Below are 14,957 nucleotides of genomic sequence, written 5' to 3' on the forward strand. Positions count from 1 at the left end.
CAGTTGCTGACACCTGGAGCAGTTTCTGTAGCCCAGTGCTTTTGCACACACACAAATCTCTGTGCGCCAAAAGAACAAGCAATAGTGATTATCTTGTGATGGTTACCTGCCATGGAAAGTCAAGTGACATTTGTGGCATTGTCACCATGATTTGATGGATTTGACGGTCATCTTACAATGGGCAGTAGAACAGTACAAAATTTAAAAAGGTGATCCACATCAACTACCAGAGGCAATATTGAATGGCAGTTTGTGTCTCCCATATATCAATTTTCAACTGCCAATGGGCACCACTTATAATAACAAATAAATAGTGAGCAAGTAATAATAATAATAATTAATAATGTGATAATATCAGGTAAGGACTGTGAGTGAGGCAAGGAGCTTGCTGTGTAATACTCCCATGTGCTGGTAGCAGGACAGTGCTGCTACAGTGGGCAGTGGCACAGTACACCAGCAGTACTGTACAGTACAGTACACGCCGCCATCCTGCCACAAGAGTGTGCTTGTGAGGTGCCTGCGTGGAGAATATCCCTTCATGTTGTTCTCCCCTCACTCCCTGCAAACCAGAACCAGCCGGTATTGCCATGAAAGCGGAGCAATAACAAGAGAGCAGCCGGGGATGAGGCAGGACGAGGATAACCCGAGGCTGCCCGCTCTGCTTTTCCGCCCCCTGCACGCCATGGACCGGAGCGGACGGAGCCGGGCGGCCGGGGGTGCAGCGGGTATGGAGGCTGCAAGTTGTATATGGCGGAGGGTCTGACAGTCCCGGAGCTGAGAGAGCGGGCTGCCCCGCAGCTGCTGCAGCCGGAGGTCGGTCCGGGAGCAGGTACAGTACACCGTCCGCCTTCCTCCCCCCTGTGCTGCCAGGTGTCTGTGCCAACTTTACTGGGCAGTGACAGGTGCACGATGCCGGCTGTGCAGCACCGGGCGTTACTCTGTGGTGTGCACCCTAATTACATGTGGATGCTGCAGGTTGCTGCCAGGTACCTGATGCCAATATAACTGTGTAGCACCCTGTAGTGTGCACCCTAATTACACGTGGTCCTTGCTGCCAGCTGCCCGGTTTAAGGGTAGGGTATACCTGTGTAGTGTACAGTGGCTGTGCACCCTAATTACATGTGGCCCCTGCAGGTTGCTGCCTGATGCTGGGTATAGGGTAGGAGAGCATCTGTTATACCTGTGTAGTGGTCCCCGATGCCAGGTATAGGGTAGCTAAGATGGCAAGTGCAGAGGGCATGCATGTGTAGTGTGCACCCTAATTTCCCACTGTTTACCTCATGTATGAATTGTAAGTGTTTGGACTGCTTCTTTCATATAGTACCCCGTTCATACCGCCAACCTGGCAAATGCACAGAATTCGGTGTGAAAGATTCAACCCGAGTCTTAAATCCCGGTTCGCTGACCATGGTCAAGAGAATTTAAGACCCGGCTTGACCCTTTCACACCAAAGAAAAACCCAAGTTTTTTTTTAAAAGCAAATTCCCAGGTTGAAAAGCTTTAACCCGCTAATTTGCTTCTGGTGTGAATGGAGTATAAGCTGCACACCCACCTCGATGTACCCGCTTTAGTGTGTGTGCATTGGTAAGCTTATAATATATGTCCGTGTATGTGTATAATTGTCTCGCTAGGGACAGGATGTATTTTGCATTGCGTATTATAAATCCTGCCACTTACTGTTTGCATAGCGGCATTCATTAACCCCATACGTATGTGTAATACAATTAAAATCGCTTTTTTGTTGTGAAGACTTCTACTGCGAACATGTCCGCCTGCTCATGTGCAAGCCACGGGGAGTCAGAGAGGGAAGCTTTGATGAAGTAGCTCATGGGCTTCTATATGGTCGGGTACACATACAGTATGCATGGCGGGCAATTAGGATAATTTCACTTTGTCCCGGGCCATGCCAGATTGCCCATGCACACCGCTTGATGTGATACAATGGAACGACAAATCATTTCCACCCTTTATTCTACTGTCGCACCAGGGGCGTAACTCCCAGAGGCAATGGACTCACCTGCCTTTGGGCTCCAAGCCCAGAAGGGGCACCTGCATGCACAGCAGCACCTGGGTGGTTCACAGCGGGATCCAAGTGTGAGTGCTGCTCTTCATATGAAGTGCTGCAGAGTTAACCGGCTCTGTCCCAGGAGCCATACTAACACCTGACTGGGATGAACTTACGCCCCTATATCACACACGATATCTCGAGGATGCGCACGCAGCATGGCTGACCAGAAGATTTTGCATGCATCCCATGGGAGCATGCAGTCAGGCATATACATTAGATGATATGCACGATTTGTTGTTCCAAGGTAAAATCGTTATAATGTGTCCATATATATGGCAACAAGCTCTGGAAAGTGAACTTGGGGCAACGTTTTTGTATGTGGAGGGTCATTCAGGTGCGCTTGTTCTCCCTGGTCTGGCTGCAATGATTTCTTGCATGTAATTGCGATTAAATAGCAAAACATTGCCCACTGTGATCGCATCATCTGCACAGGGTGCCCAGGGTTCCGGAAACATTTTCGTACATCGGGTCACTGTGCAAAGCCTGAGCGCCTCAGCAGATGTGCAGGATCACTTGATCTCCTGGGACGCACAGACCTCTCTGTGATCGCAGCTACTAATATATGCACTCCCAAAAAAAGTACAAACAACCACTTGCTCCTAAATGCTGCAAAATGGACAAAAACAATTGTACGGACAGATTTGTTAAATCAAATGAATGACCAATGTCTGTTTTCCTGTGTATGGCAGGGAATGTTTGATTGTCATTTGCTCCCATACATTACCAGATTGTTGTTCACACCAGATTTGATAGACAAATCTTTAGGTCTGTACCCATCTTAAGTATAATATGTGTATTTAATAGTATCACTGAGTATGTGTGTATAATAAAGCAGCAGTATTTCAATGCTCTGCGAGCCATGTTACGCCGCTGGTGTGCGAATGTTCCCGCCACGCTGCGTATGGATGTTTTCCATAAACATCCATTTGCAGGCTTGCGTGTGGGCCAAAGTCATTTGATGGTCACTGACTATCGAATGTTTTCTGTAGTGCTGCAAATCCAAGTCAGTCTATGCTTACTTATATCTGCGGCGTCCAGGTCAGAGAACTGGGCGGGCAGCTGATGTCCGGTTACGTCAGCGGCCCGCCCCGGAAGCCAGGTGCCAGCCTGCATTTGCATGGGGACACCCAGCATTTTCTTTGGCGCACCTAGGATTTTTGTGGGTGCGCCTAGGAAACACAGGGCATTCACAAGCAAAAGCCCCCAGCATGCCTCCTCCCCCACCCCCTAGTGCGAACCCCACGGAGACAAGTTTCTGAAAGCGTCCACACAGAAGCCGTGTGTGTGCAGAAGCAATTATGCAGACCTTCACCATCCATCTTTGTTGCAAATTCGCAGGGGACTGAATCAACCAGAATGACCTCCTAATTTTCTATTTAATTTTGACTATAGTCAAAATCAATAGCCAGAATCGCACCGTGTGTCCTCAGCTTAAATATGTGTGTATGTGTGTGTGTGTGTGTGTGTGTAAAAGAGCATGACTAAATATATATGGACCTGTGCGTGCCTGTGATTGTGTTGCTCACTGTAAGTATGTGTATAAATTAGATTATATCACTAAATATACATATTTCTGTGTGTATATTGTGAGCTTGAAACAGAAGAATTTGCTAGTGTGCCAGGCGTGATGCTCTAGTGTGTAGTGTGCCTCCTCATCCAGCAAGTGTGCAGCAGCGTGAGGTTACTATAGGGTAACACAAGCATTCGTATAGCCATGTCATTCCTCTGCCCGCCTTTCTTTGTGATTGCCTGTAATCGCTGAATTTCCCCAGGGACTGCTTTGTGTGCCTGTGTGTGTGTGTGTGTGTGTGTGCGTGTGTATGCATTCATTTTCTTACATTACATATGGTGGGGGTCCCTACCATCTCATTGTGCTGCACACACAGACAACACTGTTGTATTGTAACCACTGTGATGTAACAGGCAGCGGATGTGTACAGGTTATGTCTTGAAGGCAGAGAGGCTAGGTCTGTCATAGAGGAGCTTGCTGTCATCCGCCCACTGTACAAAACGATCAGGAAATCTTGTTTCCGTATAAGACAGTGTATGCATTGGCCTCGCTTTGTTTGGAAACACAACTGAGCACCCGAGGGCTGGGGAAGCCTTTTCTCAGCAGATATTTAAGATGTATGTGACATAGCAATTATAGGATTGCCTGGTAAACAAACACATGGTATGTACAAGCGTGTATTATTAGGCAGGATGCCAGCTACAGATTTGAGAGGCTCAAAAGATTGGGCAGTGTATGTGCAGTGTATACTGTATGCATATTTGTAATTGGTTTAATAGGATTGCCAAAATGAATGCCTAAAATTCAAACAATACATTCATCCAGCATAAACCATTCCGTTTCAACCAATAGGAAGATTGAATTGCATCCAATAAAATGATGCACAAATTAGTATTAATAGAAAGTTATGATTATAACCAATGCGGTGAAGCAACGTCCACACTTGATCCCCAATATGGGCTGGCAGGTGGGCCGTTACCGTTAAGGGCCAGACAAGCTCTGTAACTCATCTGTAACGGTGATTATGAGGTATATACACAGCCTATGCACAATGTATAAATAAGGGGGGGAGGGTGAGCAGGAACAGAATCTAGCGACTGAAAATGCATATGGATCGTAAATGCAATCTAGTCACAGTATGACTGACAGGAAGCCGGCGTTTGTGGGTGGAAACCTGCCATTTTCTGGGTGCGTTTGAAAAAATGCAGGGGTGCCCAGTGTTTTTTTTTCTTTCTGTTTGGGCGACGGCTTTCTCCTCACAGTGGCCCTTATTCTGGTTGGTGCGGTAATATCCGCGTGCGTTCGTGCCGCCGATGTTTTGTGTCTGCGCATGTGCAGAGGCGTCTCTGCGCATGTGCGAGCGGGGCGTACGGCCAAATCCCGCATGAAATGTGAACACTCCGAACAGGGGGTGGAGAGGGGCGTGAAGGGCTATTTGGGCTCATTACCATATGCATACGCCCCGCGTTTCATGGGCGTTCCCATGCAAACGCTGGGCGTACGTATGGTAATGCGGCCGTGACACACGTGTAGGGGGCGGACATATGACATCGCCGGATGTCAGCTGCCCGCCCAGATCCCTGCTTTTGCATGGAAAAATGTCCGTGTGGTCTGAGGTTGCGGGAGCTGGTGGAGCACTCGGTCCTGCATTCGATGGTCTGCGACCATCGAATGATGGGGGAGGTTCCCTGAGATGGAGGAGGCGTATTCCATGAAAAATACACGTGCGGTCCGTTCGGCCAGCTTCTTACTGCGTACGGACGGAGTTGGCGATCCGTATGGAAGGCGGGGTCCTGGCCGCATATTCGGATCCGGCCGCACCGATCAGAATAAGGCCCAGTGTGCTGCAAATTCTCCGAAGGCTCAGTTTATACATAACAAAAAAAAAAGGATTAGACCAGAGTTTCCCAAACTTTTTGAATCATGGAACCCCAAACCATCAGAATTTTTTTGGAACTTGTGTACTATCACAGCGCCCATTACGTAATTAGCGTAGCGGTGCTGTCAGAATCAGCGTAGTGTTCACGCGAACAGTGTAGTCAGCGTATATCTGTTTTATTCGGTATACTGTTCCCGCAGTCAGCGTAGTCAGTCAGCGTTATGCTGCGTAATGGCTGCAAAACCTGTCACAATGTTTAACCTGCCGCAGACAGAGGAGGAGTCGGTGTTTTTTTTTTCAGCAGCACCATTTGCTGCCACCCACACAAACCTGTGTTAATGGACACACAATGCGCTGCCATATTAAAACCTGCCGTAAGAAGGTCAGTCTCCTTGCGGCACATTGGTTCCTGGGGTGCAGTATCCCATTTCTGACCCTCATATGTTTCATTTATTCATGGCCGGAGGAGCTCACAAGCATATCCTTCGGTGAGCGACAACTGAAGTTGTCAAATAAAACTATGCTGCTGTACAATAACCTGATGCGGGAGGCCTGTACCATGGACTTAATGTCGCAGCACCAACGCCGGATTGGCGGTCCAGGTCAAATAGTTGATGTGGATGAGAGCCTCTTTGTACAGAGGAAAAGTAATGTTGGACGCATGCTGCCTCAACAATGGCTGTTTGGAGGCAACCGGTGACTGTTTTGTTACGCCTGTTGACCACCATAAACAAATATATAGAACCAGGGACAACTACTGTATATACTCAGATTGCTGGCGTGCATATAACACAGAGCAGCTGGAGCAGGCAGGGTACCACCATGCACGGGTGAACCACCGCTACAATTTTATTGATCCGGACACTGGGGTTCACACCCCAAATATTGAACGCCTTTGGGGATTGTGTAAGTGGCGCAACAAAAGGCAAAGGGGCACTGCGCGCCAGAATCTGGACTCCTACCTACAGGAATTTATGTGGTGCAAAACTCATAAATTCAGAAAACACTTTCCAGTGTATTCTTTATGCCTGAACTCTGCTCCCACAGACTAACAAAGCAGATGACAACACAGATGCAGACACAACTGCATCCACTTCTGCTGCAGTTTCTGTGAAGGCAGAATCAGAAGAATAACTGTTTAACCCCTTCCCGACATATGACGTACATTTACGTCATATGTCGGTTGCGGGGGAATCAAGCCAGCTCACGGAGTGAGCTGGCTTGAAAGAGAGCAGGTAATGGCTGTATATTACAGCCAGGTCCCTGCTCTCACGGCCACGAGCGGCGAGTTCGCCGATCGTGGCCGTTTAACCCTTTAAGCACCGCGGGCAAAGCGACCGCAGTGCTTAAATAGCTGATCGGAGGGGGGGCGCCCCCCTCCGGCGCCGATCGGGGCCCCCCGCAGCGAGATCGGAGGGTGCCGATCGGTTGCCATGGTAGCCAGGGGTCTAATGTAGACCCCTGTGCTGGCCGTGTCTGCATACCTATCATATCCTGCCTGAGGCAGGATGTAATAGGAAGTGCATAAAATCACTACGTTCAGCCATAGAGCTCTATGGCTGAACCTAGTACAGGCGATCGCGCCCCCTAGTGGTCAAGTACACTAGGGGGCCTTGTAGTAAAAGTAAAAAAAAAAAAAAAAAAAGTTTAAAAAAAAAAAATATTGAAAGTTCAAATCAACCCCCTTTCCCCATTTCCCAAATAAAAATAAATAAAAAATAAAAAAATAAACATATTTGGTATCGCCGCGTTCCTAAAAGTCCGATCTATTAAAATATAACATTAGTTATCCCGCACGGTTAAAGGCGTAAACGGAAAATAATCCCCAACGCCAAAACTACGTTTTTTGGTCGCATCGCCTACCCAAAAAAAAATAGCTAAAAGAGATCAGAAAGTCGCCCATATCCCATAATGGTATTAATTAAAAAGTACACTTCAGCCCGCAAAAAATGAGCCCTCACCCAGGTCCGTAGGTGGAAAAATAAAAAAGTTATAAGCCGCAGAACATGGCGACGCAACGCAAATTCGAAAAACCGTAACATTTTCTATTTTTTTTTTAGTGGTAAAATGTAACGAAAACTATATAAGTTTGGTATCACCGGAATCGTAACGACCCATAGAATAAAGATAACCCATCATTTTAAACGAACTATAAACTCCAAAAAAACCGTAACCAGCACAAAACTGTGGAATTGCGTTTTTTTTTCTTTTTACCCCACATTGAATTATTTCCTGATTCCCCAGAATATTATACGGTATAGTAAATGGTACCATTAAAAAGTACAACTTGTCCCGTTTAAAAAAAGCCCTCATGTGTCTATATAGCCGGAAAATTAAAAAAGTTACGCTTATTTGAACGCAAGGAGGAAAAAAAAAAAAAAATTACCATAAAAGGCAATGTCGGGAAGGGGTTAATTATTTTCTTTGGTCTGTATAATTTGATATTATTGTACTTTAAGTTGATTTTTTTATTCTTTATTATTAACTAAAATCCAGTTAACAGTTAATACATGTCGTCATTACTGTCTCAGATGTATAGTATGGCTGGTGTGAATGTGTTCCTGAAACCCCCACTATCCGAAGCGTGGCGAGCGCAGCGAGCCCTGCGAGGGGACGCATTACGCTTCCTCCTGACTTCTTCATACCCCCACTATCCACATCGGCGTGGAGTTGATGTTATAAAGTGTGGCGAGCCACCAAGCCCGAAGCGCGGCGAGCGGACACGGATTACTTCACATCCAGACCAGTGAGTGCTTTTTAACCAGAAAATCCAGGCCAGTGGGTTGAAACTTGGTCCCAAGCTCGCAGCCCCATGCACACCATCCTCAGCCCCATGTACACCATGCTCAGCCCCATCCATCATCATTGTCCTCAGCCCCATCTGTCATCACCATCCTCAGCCCCATCCGTCATCACTGTCCTCAGCCCCATTCGTCATCACCATGCTCAGCTCCATCTGTCATCACCGTCCTCAGCCCCATCCCTCATCACTGTCCTCAGCTCCATCCCTAATCACCGTCCTCAGCCCCATCCGTCATCACTGTCCTCAGCCCCATCCCTCATCAACGTCCTCAGCCCCATTCGTCATGACTGTCCTCAGCCCCATCGCTCATCACCATCCTCAGCCCCATCCCTCATCACCGTGCTCAGCCCCATCCCTCATCATCGTCCTCAGCCCCATCTCTTATTACCATCCTTAGCCCCATCTCTCATTTCCGTTCTCAGCCCTCATTTCAGTCCTCAGCTATGACCCTCATTGCCTTTTAATCCTCTGCCCCCATTGCCATGTTCATCCACAGCCCCCATCGCCGTCTCCATCCACAGCCCCCATCACCATGTCCATACACGGCCCCCAACGCCGTCTTCATCCACTGCCCCCATCACCGTCTTCAAACATGGACCCCATCATGGTCTTCAACCATGGCCCCATCACTGTCTTAAACCATGGCCCCCATCACCATCTTCAACCATGGTCCCCATCACCGCCTTCAACCATAGCCCCCATCACCGTCTTCATCCACAGCCCCCTTCACCATCTTCATCCACGTCCCCCATCACCATCCTCAGCCACTGCCCCCATCACCCTCTTCATCCACGGCCCCCAACAACGTCTTCAACCACGGCCCCATCACTGTCTTCATCCACGGCCCCCATCACCGTCTTCATCGTGTGGGTTTTCCTGCATATGAAGAAGCAGGGAAAACACCGGTAACGGTGTTTTTAACGCATTTCGGTTTAGTGCATCCCGCCCATGGACAATTAGTGTTCACTCTAGGATGGAGACCGGGCAGGGCGCCGGGGGGATGGACTGGGCCACAGCTGGGTCATGAAAGGGGCGTGCCCGGGCCGCGGCATCGTGAAAGGGGCGTGCCCAGGCTGCCAACGTCATGAAAGGGGCGTGCCCGGGCCGTCAGCATCATGAAAGGGGGCGGGCCCGACCTACTGCACTGGGCTTCCCCGTGAGGCTGTTTTAGCGGGGCGCTGCGAGAGGGGCAGGGTGCATTTTGCCCTTTAAAAATCGGGCAGGCGCAGCGTCCCGCTAAAACAGCCTAGTGGGAACACTAGACAATTATATGTTGCGTGTTCTAGAGTCTGCAAACCAGACAATCTCTATATCAATGGAACAATAAACAATTTTGTATACCCACAAGCATTGTAAGATTAAACATATTACAAACGTGCGCTTTCTCTTTTCTTTCTTTTCCATTTAGCCAGACTGAGCCACAGCAACACCTGGCCGGGTACAGCTAGTCTAAAATATAAATAACATGACAAGATTAAAGAAAAATATAGTTATTAAGATTTACAGCTAAAAATTATCATATTTTTCTTAATTACCCACATTTTCTTTCCCATAATAGCAATGCTGATAATCAGTTTGCATAGATTGGCATATACCAATCTCTGTCCCAATTTTGAATTCTTCTCATACACTGTTTTGGGTCTAGAACATTTCAGCTTTCGCTCCCTGAATGTCCAGAATACTCCTGAATTTTGCAGGCTTTTTTGCACTCATGACAGAACAGACCAGCCGGCTGGATCCAGCCAATTCCCACAGAAGTGTGCACTCCAAGGGCTTATCATTATTGCTGCCTTGACCACAGCTGTACAATACCACAGTGAATCATTGCACCACAATGCCCCCCCCTTAACATGGTTCCTTCCCCTACAGAATTATTATATTTTAGGCGACACAAGTTTTACGCAGCATTCGTACATACAGCACACATTAAAACAATACAGGATACATGGGACTAAACATAACAGTAACTGAAGAACAAAAACAGAGCACAAGTAACAAATATCATCACAGTTTATATTACACAATACAGCTGAGATGTAGGGAGGCTGAGGAGTAGTCTGCATGTTACCAGGGGTAAATAATCAGTAGTAGAGATGAATGAACACAAGTGAGAAGCGATGCGGTTATAGATGGCAGTTTGGTAAGAGAGCTGTTATTGAAATGCAAGAAGAGTGCCGTGAGAACAAGAGGGAAGAGGGCCCTGCTCCAAGTAGCTCACAGTCTAGAATAGTGGTGTCAAACTCATGACCCTGCAGCTGTTGTGAAACTACGGATCCCAGCATGCCCTGCCACAGTTTTAGCAAACCATTATATAAAATCTGTGGCAGGGCATGCTGGGATATGTAGTTCCACAGCAGCTGGTGGGCCATGCGTTTGACACCACTGTTTAAGAGGGAGAGAGAGACAGACAAGTGACACAAGGTGCAAGTAAGGAGGTCTGAAGGCAAAAAGTGAGCATCTCAGGGATGGCCAGGGCATAAAACGGTAGGTAGGGATAGCGGCCTTGGCACTAGGTTATGCAGGAGGGTACGCTTTGATGAACAGATGGGCATTTATTAGGGCCAAGATAAAAAAAATTGGCAACTGTGGTTTATTACAAGGCTTTAATAGCCTTCAACCAGTGAGAAAAACAAATCTTTTTGTTTTGTCAGCACTTCTTAGTTGGAGAACATTTCTAAAATGTGTTTGTATATTTACTGTTTTAATGACAAGAATAGAAGGGTTCCTCTTTAATGGACTATTTGTGGTGGATGCATATAGCGGCAAAATGCCAGCAACACCACCTCATCTTGTCTGCCTCCACGCAGCCTGATTTTGTCCCGGACTTGGATCTGCAAACAAAAATCAGTGACTCGGGAGCTACTCTAAGTGCAAGTCTAATTAAATCAATCCCTTAATATCTGCCACAATGGAGCATATACCACAGTGCCAATACATCCAGGTGAGCAAGGGGGCTGAACATAGGAAAGCACATAATATACAAACATGAAGATGTGTGGATACATTTCCATAAAAAAAAAAGTTGTTCTGAAAATAAAGAAAAGGAATTGGCATCCATCCATTTATTCCTTATTTAATAGAAATCAGACTTTGCATTACATTTAATGGAACATTTTCAAAGTAGACTAAATTTTTAAGTGGGGAACCTTATTCTGTCTAAGAGAGGGTTAGACAGAATCATTTGTATCTGTGAACATAGACCTAATATGAATTTCCAAAAAGCTCCAGTTCTGACTATTTTTATTTATTTTTTAATAGGCGAATCGAATTTGCCCCCTTGGCCTTAATGTGCTTGTCTATAATTTTATTTTTGATCTCCTCAGACAACACTTCCTTTGCTTTCTTTTATACATGTGCAGTTTGGTGCACACAGTGATACCAAACAGCACACAGTGATATTCAACTTGTCTCCATTTAAATAGGCTGCATAACTGGTCAGAAGATTGAAGACATAAAGGAGAATGGATTATTCCTGCACCAGACTATAGGAGGTAAAGTTATAGTTGTAGTGTAATGTAACCAACAATTAATTTGTAGTGAATGGCGGATATCTCCGTTTTTTAAACCCACCAAAGAAGTAGTAGCTGTGCTCTCCAGGTTAACAATCACTGGGGCAGATGTATTATAGCAGTGCATAGCGCGCCACTATAATACTTCCTGCTTCGCCTCATTAACGAGGCGAAGCAGGAAGGGACATCAACAAGATGTATTAACATCTTGTCTGCCGAAGTGGGGAAGCGCAAACTCCCCCCTCCGGCAATGTCCTCCTACTGGAGGCAGGGCATCAGTTCACACTGACATCAGTTCTCCTTCCTCCATGCCAGCTGGACTGGGCATGAACAGGATCTCGCTACTCCTGCAAGATCTCCAGAGCCGCAGGGACAGCGCTGTCCCTACTGTGGAGATAGGGATTCGCCACGCTGCTGCTGGCAAAGCAGGTATCGGCAGCGGACGAAATCATACATTCGCCCTGCATATCGGCCAGCTATGCGCCCCTGTCATTTAGCACTCACCAGCTCCTTCATACATGGGGAGAAGGGGTATCAGTGCACATAACGAGCACTGACACCCCTTCTCCCCCATAACGACACTTCACACATCTGCCCCACTGTCAGGTATCAACATGGGGTCATGTCAGAGTAAAGGAAAAATGAACCTATTTTGGGGGTCACTCTTTTAAAAAAAAATGTATTAGTATAAAATGTTACTTTCATTTTATAAATGTTTGGGTACTTATGTAGTATCTGGGCGCCCGATTTAGAAATCGGGTCGGATCGGGCACATCGCATCGCATCGCATGCGACCAAATCGGATGCGATGCGATGCGATGGACCCGATTTTTCCATAGGATTCAATGTTAAAATGGTCTGAGTCCATTTTAACATAGAATTCAATGGGAAAAAGGGGTCCTTTTCATACTCCTACTATCCAAGTGGGCATGGAGTTGGATATAAACCTGTGGCGAGCCACCGAGCCCGAAGCGTGGCGAGGGGACGGTATTCTGTGTCCCCTCGCGGGGCTCGCTACGCTCGCCACGCTTCGGTGGCCGGTGGCGATATCGCATCGCATCGCATCTGATTGTATGCCTTAACTTAAGGCATACAATCAAAAAATCGGGCGCCCAGATACTACATAAGTACCAATGTTTGAAATGATAATCACAGTATATCAAACGGTCCCTTAAACGGTGAAAAACATGTGTGGGGAATAAATGGTAAATGTGATCCTTCAGTAACAGTGTAAGCAACCACATATGAAGACAGACTCTGTCATTTAGCAATTAAAAATAGAGGTATTAAAGGTATGTATTTATGTTAGTGATTGCATTTACCCTCTGATTAACAAGCTATCTTAGATAATAATGTATACCTCTAATTCCCCTTTCAGACCGCACATATTACCCTTTATTTAGCTGTTTCAAAAAGGTAATATGTGTGGTCTGAAAGGTCCATAGTGAATTTACCATTTCCAATAAAACGGTATTTGGAAATGGTAAAAAAAAGCAGGGTCCTTACCGTTTCCGACCCGGTTTTTGTTGCAGTCTAAACGGGTCTGAAATGGTATTAAGGAGCCAGCCAAGCTGGTCCCGCTCTGTGCATATCTAATGAGCGGGACCATTGGCATGCAATGTAAAATACCAGCTTATAAGTGCGGTCTGAAAGGGGATTGAAAGGGGTTTAACCTGCTTTGACCTGTTTTAAGAAAAGTTAAAAAAAAACGGGTCAAAGCAGGTTTTTCGGTGTGAAAGCAGCATCACTAAATAAAATAGCTCAGAAAGGGTCTTCTGAGCGGTCTTTTAAAATATCCTCTAGTGTTACACTAAGTATCAATAACGATGCGCGCTACCATCAAGGAAAGAATGTATATAGGAAAACTCAGTATCTATATTTTTAGAAATTTACAGACATTTCTGCACAGCCTGTCTGGCACTTACTGCATTTCATGTTTGGCCTTATTCTCTGCAATGTTACAAATGTATCAATCATGAAAAAATAGCAGATGTGGAAAAATGAAGTATCAATTTAAATAAGGAGAAACTGTATGTTCTAAAATAATGTCTCAATTTCCTGACACTGTACAAATCAGAGTAAACACTGTAATGCTGAATCAACCCCAGTGTCACAATGAGACAGAAAACAACACGGGGGGTCAAGGAGGACATCTGACCCTTGGAGGCTCCAAGGGTCAGGGGGCCCCAAGGATCAAGGGGCACAAAAAAAACATGCAGCTCATTTTGGGGTGAATTTATGAAGCTTGGAGAAGTGTTATCTATCCCCATAAAGAACGTTATGAGCAAGGTGATAATGGTTCAGCCAATCAGCTCTTACCTGTCAATTTACATATTGTAGCTGATTGGCTGAACCATTATCACCTTGCTCATAACGTTCTTTATGGGGATAGATAACACTTCTCCAAGCTTCATAAATTCACCCCTTTGTTTGTATGATGTCTTCTTCGCCACCGGTTGGAGCAGACAATAAACATCCAGAGTAACCCCCCTGTTAGTAGTCACATGGTTTAATCCCGCTGAGCGTCGTGATGCCATGACACTGTACCGTACTAACAATCTGCTGCCACTAAGGAGCTGCACTGTCCACACCCGCACTGTACTTCAAACACCAACGCAGACAGTGCTTCCTACTCTGCGGCTGTTTAAACAGCAGCTCCGTCGCACTGTCCATCAGGCTACATCCACATTGGGCCCTGCTCCCTCCAAAGTGCACACTGTGGAGCAGACTCCACTTATGGAGAGCAGCTGCCAGGGGGGGACATGTTCAGCTGCTGCAAGCCAGTTGTAAGAAGTCACCACCAAGGTGAGGCATGTGTGAAGGATGGGGGGGGGGGGTTAGTATGCTAGTCAGTTATGTGTGTGTGTGGTCATACGGGGCCCCCAGAGATAAGTATATGGGGCCCCAAGATTTCTGTTGCCCGCCCTGTCTAGAGGATATTTTAAAAGACCGCTCAGAAGACCTTTTCTGAGCTATATCTTTTAAAATTTCCTCTAGTGTATGTATGAGTCTTAAGTATAGGGAGCAGAACTTCTTGGGGAAACAGAACATCTCAAGGTGCATCTGATACCATTATAGGGATAACTGCTTGTCCAAGGTGGTAAAGCAAAGAAGATGGACCTTCCCATCACACATGAGTCCAGTAGAATAGGTAGGTATAGGAGTAAAAGGTTGAGGGGTGCCTCTGT

The 14,957-nt window shown here is 46.4% G+C and overlaps 1 protein-coding gene across 3 annotated transcripts in view; it reads left to right on the forward strand.

Moving 5' to 3' along the window:
- The first annotated feature begins 467 nt into the window (after positions 1 to 467).
- The window catches only part of SLC16A14 (solute carrier family 16 member 14), a 42,729-nt gene continuing 28,239 nt past the window's right edge, over positions 468 to 14,957 (forward strand). The window contains exons 1-2 of one of the 3 annotated variants that reach the window (XM_083178325.1): positions 469 to 829; positions 11,683 to 11,751. The gene's annotated coding sequence lies outside the window, so the exon portion shown is untranslated. Of the gene's footprint in view, positions 830 to 11,682; positions 11,752 to 14,957 lie in introns of all 3 variants that reach the window. The other 2 variants (XM_083178326.1, XM_083178323.1) reach the window with 2 other exon arrangements.

The sequence above is a fragment of the Crinia signifera genome, chromosome 3 (assembly GCF_055691185.1).
Source record: "Crinia signifera chromosome 3, ASM5569118v1, whole genome shotgun sequence".
NCBI classification, from domain to species: domain Eukaryota; kingdom Metazoa; phylum Chordata; class Amphibia; order Anura; family Myobatrachidae; genus Crinia; species Crinia signifera.